At 38.9% G+C, this 14541-nt stretch overlaps 1 protein-coding gene across 4 annotated transcripts in view; it reads left to right on the top strand.

The window, feature by feature from the left end:
• BCAS3 (BCAS3 microtubule associated cell migration factor) overlaps window positions 1–14541 on the top strand; it is a 1792248-nt gene that overhangs the window by 375002 nt on the left and 1402705 nt on the right. The gene's annotated exons all lie outside the window — the stretch shown is intronic.

Genomic DNA, 14541 nt, shown 5'->3' with positions numbered 1-14541 from the left:
CACCTTAAAGGATTTTTCCATTTTGAATTAAAAACAGAGTTTGAAAAGTTCCCTTGGTAAATCCAGCGATCAGGTGTAGACGGTGGGGAAATCATGGCAGTACATGTTCAATGTCACTGGAGCACATGACCAAAGAAATTTCGCAATTCAGAGTGCCCTTTCATATCAATATATACCTGTCTAATGTATCCTCATTCCATTGTGGTCAAGAGATAAGATTAAGGGTCCCAATTCAGAAAACCCTAATGAAGTATATATAAAAAATACATTTTCTAAACTAGACCACCCATTTAAAGGGAATCCATCATCATCTTTTCTCCATAACATAATACATGGCCGTGTAATGTTTTGACAGTACAAGTTATGCCCCAAAGCCTTGCTCAAGTGTTGAGCGATCCCTCTGTAATATATGCTATAGAGGCCTGCAATGGTTTGGTGAAGTTGGCAAGGACCAATGCTGTAGAGTGCATCAGTCCTCTTCATTGCTTATCACTTAGCACCGTCCTCTCCATCTTGATTGACAGCTCACCCTTTTGGTACATTAAGCGTTTGGACAACAGGGGGTGACCTGTTTAGTTAAAGAGAGGAAAGTGTCGCTAAAAGTGGAGCAATAAAGAAGACTGATATTTTTCTTGCAATGACATACCCCCAATGCACATTCAGGCTCATTAGCACATGCTTTGTGACCATAGGTTCTCAGCACTACAGCTATATATTAAGTTGCCACTTTTTAAGATTTTTTTTAACTAAATATTTTTTTGCAATAAGGTTTCTTTAAAATTTCTGCATCAATAGGAGTTTACAGCCTCATGTGTATCTGCACATTCAACTTTGATGTTTTCTTTGGTCATAAATCAGGTAAGAGCAGGTCAGAAAAAGATAGATAAAATAATAAGAAACGGCCCAATCAGACAGTTGGAAGCTCAAGGACAGACCCTCAGATAACTCACTTTGTACCGTACCCATCAGTACCAGTACACAGTGCAACATAGAGGTTATAGACATCAAACAGTGTAAACCCTTTGATGAAACCCAAGTGTAATTTTTCTTTAGCCTCAAATACATGAATTTAAGTTAAAAAAAATCCTAAAGGTGGACAATTCCTTAAAGGCCTTATAGGTATCAAGACATACCAGTCATGTAGTCTATTGGGGTGGAAGGGGAAGTTATAAAACTGATGACAGATTCCCTTTAAGGATGAGTTTGTACATCTGTAAAACACTGACTGTGCTTGGATCATAGTACATTGCCAAACCAGTGGGTCTCCTAATCTTGGATAACTGCGTCATTGGCGATCAATCACTGTCCATGTTTTACGGCTGTGTGAATTCGGACTAAATCTGATGCACTTTATGCCATACCTTCTGAAAGAAAAGGAAAGAAACAAGAAATTTTGAACTAAAAACTTAGTGTCTGAGCTAGTGAAGTTTCAGCAGTGATAAGTGATCTGCTCTTGAACTTAATTCCGAGTAGTGAACCAGTCTTAACGTCTTAGACAGCTTTGTAACAGTGTCTAGTAGGCCTGGTTTGCATTACATGAATCTTTTGTTTGACCTTACTATCGCATAAGATACAAAAAGGGGGGGAGATTCTACTTGGAAATACATGAAAGAAGTAAGAAGGAACGTCTAGAAAGGTTATTTGGCTCCCGAGAGACGACCTGTTTGACATTTGACAAATTTTATTTCTTTACCACAAAAAAAAAGAAAGAGTATGTCTTAATTTTAGTTAGTGAGCTTTACGCTGACTACACATGTTGGTTTAATGATATCCATCTTTGTTCCATGTGAGCTGTTATAGACATGCATGTTAAAGTGGAGCAGCTCTACTGAGAAAGTGAGGTCAGAACTTTATTTAAGAGAGATATAATAAAAATAAAAAGGATCTACATTTACTGTGGAGATAAAGACTTAGTCATATGAGTGGAGGTTGTATTATAGGAGATACAACATTACAACAGCTAACTTAATAGAATGGAACATAAGAAGAATCACTTAAAAATAGAATGGGCAATGTACTGTCTGGCAACAAATAATGAACACACGTTCTCTTGTCACCTAATAACGGCCTGGGATGCCGCCACTGTCTTTAACCCTGAGGTGGTAAATTGATTTAGCCAAGCTGCATCTGTTTTCTCCTGTTACCTGATAACTCCTTAATGAGTCTTAACAGCTTATGTGAGCACAGAGCCATTAGCACTAATGGAGGGGAGGACACTTGAAATGGCATGGGAAAGGCTAAATATTACTTGTGGAGTTTTTGCAAATAATATAGACTGCACATGGGAATTGCTTATAATGATCTTGCCTTGATATTGTGTGCTAATGGGGCAGGTTAAGACTCCACCCTGACCACGTTGAATATTATTGTGGTTTTAACCCATATGCATTATGCTTTAAACAGAGCATTTACATTTAACATTGGCATTAGGTACTTTCCTTATGTAATGTGAATTATGGCAATACATATGCAATAATCAGATTTAGATGGGTAAATTCTATAAGAAGATTAAAATTAAAGCACTATTTTATTGTTTTGTTTTTGAGTGCTGGAGCAGTGCTACCGACTCTTCTCCAGTCTCACGGTGCCATCTTGTCATTGCAACTTCTGACTGCTAGAAGTTAGAAGTTACGAAGCAAGCAGTGATTGGCAAACGCAAACTGTAAAGTTTGGAGTCCGTATCGGACACCTAGTGTCCGTGCATGGACCCTGAACATGGACTTCTAAGCGAAGTCCGTATTACTGTTTCAACTACCCAGATAAAAATAAAAAAAGCAAGCAAAATGGGGTTTAAAGCGCACAATTATACTTACCAAGTTTCCCCGCAGCTGTAACACTCCATCCGGGTACACTTATTAAATCTCTTGAATATTCACTGCTTGCCTCGCCCACCCTCTGGGACAGCCCTCATACTAGCTGTCTGGGTCCCCTAAGTGGAGTGTAAAAATAAAACCCAGCGCAGATAAAGCAGACAGCTGGAGGTTGCAGCCCCCAGTTGTGTGCGTTATCTTGTTTGTGTATCAAAAAACGAGATACCTTTTTTTTTTTTAGTATTTTTAAATATATAATTTTAAAAAATGGTGTGCAGCCCCTCCCTATTTTGATACCCAGCCAAGATAAAGCAGACAGCTGTTGGCTGGTATTCTCATCCTGGGCCCATGGTTATTAAGCTATCTCCATCCTAAAATATCAGCCAGAAGCTACCCCATTAGATTTAACAGTGCTGGTGCTTTATATGGCTCATTCCAATTGCCTTGGTGCAGTGGCAATCGAAGTAAGATAAGGGGCTAATGACAGTTATAATTTGTCAAAAAATAACACCTGTCATCAAGCCCGAGGTTAGTAATGGGGAAGGGTCTATGAGAGTCCTGTCCATTACTAATCGTGTAAGTGAAAAGAAATAAGCACAAAACAGAAAAATCCTTTATTTAAAAAAATAACAAGAAAACACCCACTTTTTCCAATTTATTAACTCCCCCAAAGACCCCTGCAGGTCCAACATAATCCACGCCATAATGTCCAACGACGATCGCAGCTCTGCTGCATTCTGAAGTTTCAGTGCGCGGTCACATTAGACAACATAACCGAGCATTGTGGGCTGCTGAAAACACTGACGAAGCCGCAGCTGTGATCGATGATGTAGTGAGTTCACTTGAGGTCACAGATGGCTGTCTCACAGCATCCCAGATGTGACCTCAGGTGAACTTATTAAACTCAATGCCCAATTACTGGATTAGGCTATGTGCGCGTGTTGAGTTTTTGGTTGGCATTCTGCACCAAATTTCCATTTCCTGGCAGAAAAGCGCACAAGAAACGTTCACTCATTTGTCGTGCGTTTTTCTGCCAGGAGATGCAAATTTGGTGCAGAAGTGTCTGCAATGAAATACTCAATGTGCGCTAATAGCCAAATCTGGTTAGTACAGCATTGAATTCAACTGAAGTCACAGCTGGAGTACCATGAAAACCTCAGCTGTGACTTTAGATGAACTCAATCCCGGATTACCGGATTATTGACTTCAATGGTTAATCAGGTAATCTGGCATGATTGAAGTCAATAATCCAGTAATCTATAACTCACAGAAAGAAATGAGGAAATCTACCTTGATTCAGAGTAGTCCCCAAAGGAGTAGATAGCCCCCCACAAACAAAGATTACGGTGAATGTAGGAAAACACAATACACAGATAGCAAAAATAGATTTAGCAAAGCCGAGGCCCAACTAACTTGATAGAAAGAAAAGGAAAGGAAACTGATTGTGGTCAGTACAAAATCCCTGTAGAAAAATACCAAACTCCTGATAGTAAAAATGGCTCTGGTAGTCGAACGATCTCACCCCCACTATATTAGGTGCTCCTGTAAATAATGGGAGAACAAAATACCAAAAAGAACACAAAATACAGACAAGCAAAAATCAAGTTAGACAGGGAGAAAATCCCTTTTCCTGCAGGAGAGCTAGCAAAAGGGGACCCCCCCATGCTCACAACACCAGAGAAACCAAACTTCACCTGCAAAAAAACAGATACAAACAAAACAAGGAAAAACAACCACCCTAAGGTGTAAACCAGAAAGCAAGGAAAAAACTGAGAACTTATCTGCAGAAGTCTTCCTCAGGGAAAGAGGGAAGGACAAAACTCCAAGCCAGAAACAGAGACTGAGGAATGTACAATTATAACCGACACCAGCAAGGCAAAAAGTGCTCTCCTATATAGACCAGCCTTGTCTGCAATAGGACTTCCCTAATTCCCACTTAACGCTGACACTTGTCTGAGTCACAGGCTCAGATTCAGCTTCACTACCATTCGTGGCCACCATAGGGAGCTTCAAAACAGCACCTATACAGACAACATTCACAACAATGTACCATGAGAACCAACAGCTGTGATCTCAGGTGAACTCACTGACGTCACTGTTCACAGCTGCGGCTCTGTCAGTGTGTCCTTGACGCCGCAGTGACTGCCCTCATGTTCTAACATGACCGCGCAGTGCAACCTCAGGATGTTGCAGAGCCGTCATCGTCATGGGATGTCGTGTGGATTATGTTAGACCTGCAGGGGTTAATAAATTTGAGAAAGAGGGTGTTTTTTATTTTTTTTAAATAAAGGATTTTTCTCTGTGTTTTGTACTTATATCTTTTTACTTACACAACTAGTAATGGGGATCTCATAGACCCCTACCCATTTACATAATTTAAAAAAATGCCACGTGGGGTCCCTCATATTCTGATAACGCACACAGCTGGGTGCTGCAAACTCCAGTTGTCTGCTTTATCGCGCCGGGTATCAATTCTTCCAATTATTTTTATACTCCACTTTAGGGACCCAGACAGCTAGCATGAGGGCAACCGATCAGATACCAGCAGTCTGATTAGAACCAATCACAGATGCTTATAAATACCAAGCATATTGATAGAAATATGTTGTACATTGGATATACATATAACCTATACTACAACGTATAACCTATCCTATAATGAATATTCACTGCTTACCTCCCCCGCACTTCCTCTCTGACAGTATCTATGATTGTATATAACCTATACTATAACGTATGGCAAAAATAATATAAGTAAATTAGTTACATTTTATTAGAGAACAATTTAATTAAATTGGTAAAAACACATGGGAAAAACACATCAATCGCATTAAAAAAAAATTAAAAATACTGGCACCATAGGGATATCTAGAATTGGAGGAATAACAGTACTGTGTAGAAATATATACAGTACAGACCAAACGTTTGGACATACCTTCTCATTCAAAGAGTTTTCTTTATTTTCATGACTCTGAAAATTGCAGATTCACAGTGAAGGCATCAAAACTATGAATTAACACATGTGAAATGAAATACTTAACAAAAAATTATAAAACAACTGAAATATGTCTTATATTCTAGGTTCTTCAAAGTAGCCACCTTTTGCTTTGATTACTGCTTTGCACACTCTTGCCATTCTCTTGATGAGCTTTAAGAGGTAGTCACCAGAAATGGTTTTCATTTCACAGGTGTGCCCTGTCAGGTTTAATAAGTGGTATTTCTTGCCTTATGAATGGGGTTGGGACCATCAGTTGTGTTTATGCAGAAGTCTGGTGGATACACAGCTGATAGTCCTACTGAATAGACTGTTAGAATTTGTATTATGGCAAGAAAAAAGCAGCTAAGTAAAGAAAAACGAGTGGCCATCATTACTTTAAGAAACGAAGGTCAGTCAGTCCGAAAAATTGGGAAAACTTTGAAAGTGTCCCCAAGTGCAGTGGCAAAAACCATCAAACGCTACAAAGAAACTCGCTCACATGAGGAACGCCCCAGGAAAGAAGACCAAGAGTCACCTCTGCTGCAGAGGATAAATTTATCCGAGTCACCAGCCTCAGAAATCGCAGGTTAACAGCAGCTCAGATTAGAGACCAGGTCAATGCTACACAGAGTTCTAGCAGCACACACATCTCTAGAACAACTGTTAAGAGGAGACTTTGTGCAGCAGGCCTTCATGGTAAAATAGCTGCTAGGAAACCACTGCTAAGGACAGGCAACAAGCAGAAGAGACTTGTATGGGCTAAAGAACACAAGGAATGGACAATAGACCAGTGGAAATCTGTGCTTTGGTCTGATGAATCCAAATTTTAGATTTTTGGATCCAAACACCATGTCTTTGTGCGACGCAGAAAAGGTGAACAGATGGACTCTACATGCCTGGTTCCCACCGTGAAGCATGGAGGAGGAGGTGTGATGGTGTGGGGGTGCTTTGCTGGTGACACTGTTGGGGATTTATTCAAAATTTAAGGCAAACTGAAACAGCATGGCTACCACAGCATCTTGCGGCGGCATTTTATTCCATCTGGTTTGCGTTTAGTTGGACCATCATTTATTTTTCAACAGGACAATGACTCAAATTCACCTCCAGGCTCAAGTGCTATTTGACTAAGAAGAAGAGTAAAGGGGTGCTACGCCAGCTGACCTGGCCTCCACAGTCACCAGACCTGAACCCAATCGACATGGTTTGGGGTGAGCTGGACCGCAGAGTGAAGGCAAAAGGGCCAACAAGTGCTAAGCCTCTCTGGGAATCAAATCAACAGGTAGCTACTTTGAAGAACCTAGAATATAAGACATATTTTCAGTTGTTTCACACTTTTTTGTTAAGTATTTCATTCCACATGTGTTAATTCATATTTTTGATGCCTTCAATGTGAATCTACAATTTTCAGTCATGAAAATAAAGAAAACTCTTTGCATGAGAAGGTGTGTCCAAACATTTGGTCTGTACTGTGTGTCTATATATATATATATATATATACACACACACACGCTGTGTGCAGAATTATTAGGCAAATGAGTATTTTGATCACATGATAACTTTTGTACATGTCCTACTCCAAGCTGTATAGGCTTGTGAGCCAACTACCAATTAAGTAAAACAGGTGATGTGTATCTCTGTAATGAGGAGAGGTGTGGTGTAATGACAGTCATCACCCAATATAAGGTGTGCTTAATTATTAAGCAACTTCCTTTCCTTTGGCAAAATGGGTCAGAAGAGAGATTTGATGGGCTCTGAAAAGTCCAAAATTGTGAGATATCTTGCAGAGGGGTGCAGCAGTCTTGAAATTGCCAAAACGTTTGAAGCGTGATCACCGAACAGTCAAGCGTTTCAAGCCAACAGGGTCGCAAGAAGCGTGTTGGGCAAAAAAGGCGCAAAATAACTGCCCATGAATTGAGGAAAATCAAGCGTGAAGCTGCCAAGATCCCATTTGCCACCAGTTTAGCCATATTTCAGAGCTGCAATGTTACTGTAGTATCAAAAAGCACAAGGTCAGGGACATGGTCAAGGTAAGAAAGGCTGAAAAACAACCACCTTTGAACAAGAAATATAAGATAAAATGTCAAGACTGGGCCAAGAAATATCTTAAGACTGATTTTTCAAAGGTTTTTATGGACTGATGAAATGAGAGTGACTCTTGATGGGTCAGATGGATAGGCCAGAGGCTGGATCAGTAAAGGGCAGAGAGCTCCACTCCGATTCAGACGCCAGCAAAGAGGAGATGGGGTACTGGTATGGGCTGATATCATCAAAGATGAACTCAAGGGGGACCTTTTTCGGGTTGAGGATGGAGTGAAGCTCAACTCCTAGACCTACTGCCAGTTTCTGGAAGACAACTTCTTCAAGCAGTGGTACATGAAGAAGTCGGTATCGTTTAAGAAAAACATGATTTTCATGCAGGACAATGCTCCATCACATGCATACAACTACTCCACAGTGTGGCTGGCCAGTAAAGGTCTAAAATGATGAAAAAATAATGACATGGCCCCCTTGTTCACCTGATCTGTACCCCATAGAGAACCTGTGGTCCCTCATAAAATGTAAGATCTACAGGGAGAGAAAACAGTACACCTCTGAGTACACAAGTACACAGATACTACAGACTAAATATGTATAAATAAATACTAACGCAAAGGTGCCAGTAGAGGGATCCAATGCGCGTTTCGCTGAGCTTGGATAAGAGTACTGTTCTTCATCCAATTATACTTATCCCTATGGTGCTAGTATGTTTTATTGATTTTTAATGGTGTTAATGTGTTTTTCCCATATATTTTTATATAATTGTTCTCTAATAAAATTTAACTAATTTAATGATATTGTTTTTCTGGTACACTATCGAATAGTTTATTTACAATCACAGATTCTGTCACAGTGACGGGGGAAGCAGTGAATATTCATGAGATTGAATGAGAGGACCCGGAAGCAGTTTGACAGACGCGCAAAACCTCAGTAAGTATAAGGGGCACTTTGCACACTACGACATTGCAGGTTCGATGTCGGTGGGATCAAATTGAAAGTGACGCACATCCAGCGTTGCAGGCGATATCGTAGTGTGTAAAGCCTTTTTGGTACAATTAACGAGCGCAAAATCATCGTAATCGTATCATCGGTGTAGCGTCAGTCATTTCCATAATTTGGAAATGACCGATGTTATGATGTTGTTCCTCGTTCCAGTGGCATCACACATCTCTGTGTATGAAGCCGCAGGAGCGAGGAACATCTCCTATCTGCGTCCTGCGGCTCATGCCAGCTATGCGGAAGGAAGGATGTGGGCGGGATGTTTACTTCTCGCTCATCTCCGCCCCTCCGCTTCTATTGGCCGCCTGCCGTGTCACATCGCTATGACGCCGCATGACCCGCCCCCTTAGGAAGGGGGCGGTTCGCCCGCCAGAGCGAGGTCGCAGGGCAGGTAAGTGCATGTGAAGCTGCCGTAGCGATAATGTTCGCTACGCCAGCTATCACAATGATATTGCAGCTGCGACGGGTGCGGGTACTATCGCGCTCGGCATCGCAAGCATCGGCTTGCAATGTCGTAGTGTGCAAAGTACCCCTAAGTGTGCTGCTTCAATTCCAATTTTCCATATTTTTGCAGCCTTCTAGCCCTCACTAACACCATTTTATAACACTTAAGATCAGATCCCTTTGACTTATACTTATACTAGACTTTTTTATAAGTCCGTTTGGACCCGCTAAACCCAAACATCTGCTGGTTCTCCCATGTCTAGTCACAGGTTCTCAATTCAAGTCTATAATACTCAAAACAAGGCCATTACAAGGCTCATACAGTTGTATTGAAGAGTTACCTCCATGGAACACTGGAGCAGCCAGCAGGTCACAAACTTCTGGAGAACGACTAGAGTGTCGCTAATAGAAGGTGAAAACAATGGTAGGTAAGTATAGGGGTAGGGTCAGGGAACTTAGATTAGAAGGAGCAAGAAAAAATGAGTGCACCACAGTAGCCTGTATATTACAATACCAATAAATAAGGGTGCTTGTTGGTGCAATAAAACAGCAAACCAGAAATTAAAGAGAAACAAAAAGGAAAAATATATACAGTTAGGTCCAGAAATATTTGGACAGTGACACAATTTTCGCGAGTTGGGCTCTGCATGCCACCACATTGGATTTGAAATGAAACCTCTACAACAGAATTCATGTGCAGATTGTAACGATTAATTTGAAGGTTTGAACAAAAATATCTGATAGAAATTGTAGGAATTGTACACATTTCTTTACAAACACTCCACATTTTAGGAGGTCAAAAGTAATTGGACAAATAAACCAAACCCAAACAAAATATTTGTATTTTCAATATTTTGTTGCGAATCCTTTGGAGGCAATCACTGCCTTAAGTCTGGAACCCATGGACATCACCAAACGCTGGGTTTCCTCCTTCTTAATGCTTTGCCAGGCCTTTACAGCCGCAGCCTTCAGGTCTTGCTTGTTTGTGGGTCTTTCCGTCTTAAGTCTGGATTTGAGCAAGTGAAATCCATGCTCAATTGGGTTAAGATCTGGTGATTGACTTGGCCATTGCAGAATGTTCCACTTTTTTGCACTCATGAACTCCTGGGTAGCTTTGGCTGTATGCTTGGGGTCATTGTCCATCTGTACTATGAAGCGCCGTCCGATCAACTTTGCAGCATTTGGCTGAATCTGGGCTGAAAGTATATCCCGGTACACTTCAGAATTCATCCGGCTACTCTTGTCTGCTGTTATGTCATCAATAAACACAAGTGACCCAGTGCCATTGAAAGCCATGCATGCCCATGCCATCACGTTGCCTCCACCATGTTTTACAGAGGATGTGGTGTGCCTTGGATCATGTGCCGTTCCCTTTCTTCTCCAAACTTTTTTCTTCCCATCATTCTAGTACATGTTGATCTTTGTCCCATCTGTTCATAGAATACTTTTCCAGAACTGAGCTGGCTTCATGAGGTGTTTTTCAGCAAATTTAACTCTGGCCTGTTTATTTTTGGAATTGATGAATGGTTTGCATCTAGATGTGAACCCTTTGTATTTACTTTCATGGAGTCTTCTCTTTACTGTTGACTTAGAGACAGATACACCTACTTCACTGAGAGTGTTCTGGACTTCAGTTGATGTTGTGAACGGGTTCTTCTTCACCAAAGAAAGTATGCGGCGATCATCCACCACTGTTGTCATCCGTGGACGCCCAGGCCTTTTTGAGTTCCCAAGCTCACCAGTCAATTCCTTTTTTCTCAGAATGTACCCGACTGTTGATTTTGCTACTCCAAGCATGTCTGCTATCTCTCTGATGGATTTTTTCTTTTTTTTCAGCCTCAGGATGTTCTGCTTCACCTCAATTGAGAGTTCCTTAGACCGCATGTTGTCTGGTCACAGCAACAGCTATCAAATGCAAAAACCACACACCTGTAATCAACCCCAGACCTTTTAACTACTTCATTGATTACAGGTTAACGAGGGAGACGCCTTCAGAGTTAATTGCAGCCCTTAGAGTCCCTTGTCCAATTACTTTTGGTCCTTTGAAAAAGAGGAGGCTATGCATTACAGAGCTATGATTCCTAAACCCTTTCTCCGATTTGGATGTGAAAACTCTCATATTGCAGCTGGGAGTGTGCACTTTCAGCCCATATTATATATATAATTGTATTTCTGAACATGTTTTTGCAAACAGCTAAAATAACAAAACTTGTGTCACTGTCCAAATATTTCTGGACCTAACTGTATATATATATATTTTTATATATATATATATATATATATATATATATATATATATATATATATATATATATATATATATATATATATATATAAAATATTGCCACTTTCTTGCGTATTTTAGGATTGTATTATTCCTGTGACTATTGACTCTATTTATATAACTATTTTCTATAATATTTATATGGAAATATGTTAGGATTTTGGCATATTGGGCTTCATGCAGTATGATACTTTTTAATTGTTTTTATATTGCAGTTACAATAAAGGTTTTGTATTATTTTTCATTTTGGTTGTGCTTAGAACTTAGATTAGAAGCACCGCTCTTGTGGTAAAATGAAAAAGAAAAAAAAAGCTGGAGTAGAGCTTTATATGTTTATTTTAACCCCTTCATGACGGGGACAATTTTCAATTTTGTGTTTTTCATTTTTGTTCCCTTTCTTTCCAGAGACATATCTATTTTTTCTATTTCTGTTCACATGTACATATAAGGGCTTGTTTCTTGCAAGACAAGTTTATACTTTTGAATGACACTAACCATTTTACTACTTCGTGTACTGCAAAATGGGGAAAAAATTACAAATTAGGATTGATTGTAAAAGAAAATTCACAATTCTGAAATGGGTTTGTGGGAATTGTTTGTATGGTGTACATTTTGTGGTAACAATTACCTTGTAATGTGATTCTCACCACTACGATTACAGCGATACCAAACATGCCCAGGTGTTTTTTATTATATTAGTGGTGAAAAAAAATCTGAAGTTTACAAAAAAAATTGGTAAATTGTGTCAACATTTTCCAAAACCCATACCATTTTCATTTTTCTGTCAATGGAGCTGTGTGATGGCTTATTTTTTGCTGGCAAGATGACGTTTTTATTAATACTGTTTTAGAATAGATATGATATTTTGATTGTGTTATTTTTTTGTGGTATTGCAGCAACCAAAAAAGTATTGTAATTTTTGTTATTAATGATTTTTTTTCTTGTTTACGGTGTTTTTTTTAGATATATTTCTATATTTTATAGATTGGACAATTTCTGAAAACAGTGATGCCACATATCTGCATTTTTTTATTATTATCTTTATTTTTAATGGGGCAAAAGGGAGGTGATTTGAACTTTTAGTTTTTTGGGGTTTTTTTCATATTTTTTAAAACATTATTTTTTTACTTTTCACTTTTTTTTAATAGTCCCCTTAGGGGAATTGCAGCTGTAATCGTCTGATCGCTTATGTCATATACAGCAATGTCATGGCATTGTTTTATATAGTAGAAATCACAGTCTCCTTTGAAGCGCAGCCACAGGCAGGTTTCAGAGGATTGCCGCTATGACAAGCAGAGGCCGCCTCTGCTGTCTTAGTAACCCATCCGTGACCTGCGATCACGTCACGGGCACGCCGATGGAAGCCTAAAATAGCACACCCCCACGAATGTTAACGTCTGCTGCTAGAGTTTGACAGCAATATTTGACAGGTTAATAATCATGGTTGGAGGTCCGCCCACTTGCGATTGTTAGCAGCAGATCCTGGCTTTGATACACAGCCATTACCTGTCAAGTAAGGGGCAAGCTCTTCTTTTTTCTCTTCTCTATGCACCCACTTCCGACTTGCACCTTACATGTATGGCGTATGTCGTGAAAGGCCTAAAATTGATTTTTCATTACTCTTAAAAGTGTTATCACTGGGACTGTTGTGCTTTAAAAACAAACAAACAACCATAGTCAACATTGATTGACCTAAGTCATCAAGTATGGAAGAGTCTAACCAGGAGAGGAAGCCAAAATCTGCAAGAATCACCAGCCGCTAAATTGAATCGTGATGACTGTTTAGTAGATCCATTAATAAAGCTTTTATGGACACGCCCTTTAATTAGTACTGTTACAATCAATTTCAATTATATAATACAAATCTATTAAATGATCAATAAAAAGGAACAAGAATAAAAATATGATTTTCAGATACTCTGTTGGGAGATGTTTATGCTTTATGTCTTTGCATTTGGCCACTCAGTTGTTGCAATGTGAATTCTTGGTTGAAGATTTTGCTAGCATATTATGATATATCGAATTTGCATTGTGAAAAATCAGAGCCTTGAAATTTGTATAGATTTATCAGTAAACTCATCCATACACTGAATCATACGAAAATGTATTCCATGAATTCTGTGTGTCTAATGTAAATTTAGATTCACACTTTGTCTTTTGTGTATATGGTCACTGTATTAAGCTTGTGTGATACATAAGCAAAAAGAGAATTATACTTCACTCTGAAGACAACTAACTGAATATAATGAAGTTTTCAGCTGTTGTAATAACTATACATTTAGTAAATTTCATAGGTAAAGATGTTTTGTATTTTATGTTTTTTATTTATTTTTTTCTTATGAAGAATATTGGTCATATACTGCTCTGAATCACTGATCGTGGCATTCAAATGATGCAATGCGATTGCAGGGTGCCATTGATTTGTCATGGAAGCCGCGGGCCTGATGAAGCCCTACCTAGGAGATAACTTAGTTCTCGTGGGAAGCCACATTACATTACATTACTACATGCCACATTACTGTAGTATTGCAGTATATAGAAAAAGCCATCACTTGATTAAAGGTTTTGTTTTCCTTAGGGAGACAAAAAATGTACAAAATAGAAAATAATTTGTGAAAAATATAAAAAAAAAGTTAAAAAAAATTAAATTAGGAAAAAAAAAATATTTTAAAACAACCCGCCCCCTTTTTAATGTTAGAAATCAATAAAAATATAAAGATATTTTGTACCACAGGTAAAAGTATTATTTATCACAATATAAAATTAATTAAATCTTAGGGTAAATGCCATACAGAAATGAAAAAATATAAGCACAAATACTAAAATTTTTTTTACATCCACGCTTTTAGAAGAAAAAAAATGCAATAAAAGGGTGATCAAAACAGTGAATGTACACCTACATAGCATCAGTAAAAATTTCAGCTTCTCCTTCAAAAAAATAAACTCTCACAGCTTTATCAATTAAAATATAAAGGGTTACAGGTCTCAGA

The sequence above is a fragment of the Anomaloglossus baeobatrachus genome, chromosome 2 (assembly GCF_048569485.1).
Source record: "Anomaloglossus baeobatrachus isolate aAnoBae1 chromosome 2, aAnoBae1.hap1, whole genome shotgun sequence".
Taxonomy (NCBI): Eukaryota; Metazoa; Chordata; class Amphibia; order Anura; family Aromobatidae; genus Anomaloglossus; species Anomaloglossus baeobatrachus.
Note: the sequence above shows the minus strand (reverse complement) of the source record. Positions and strands in the feature narration are given on the sequence as shown.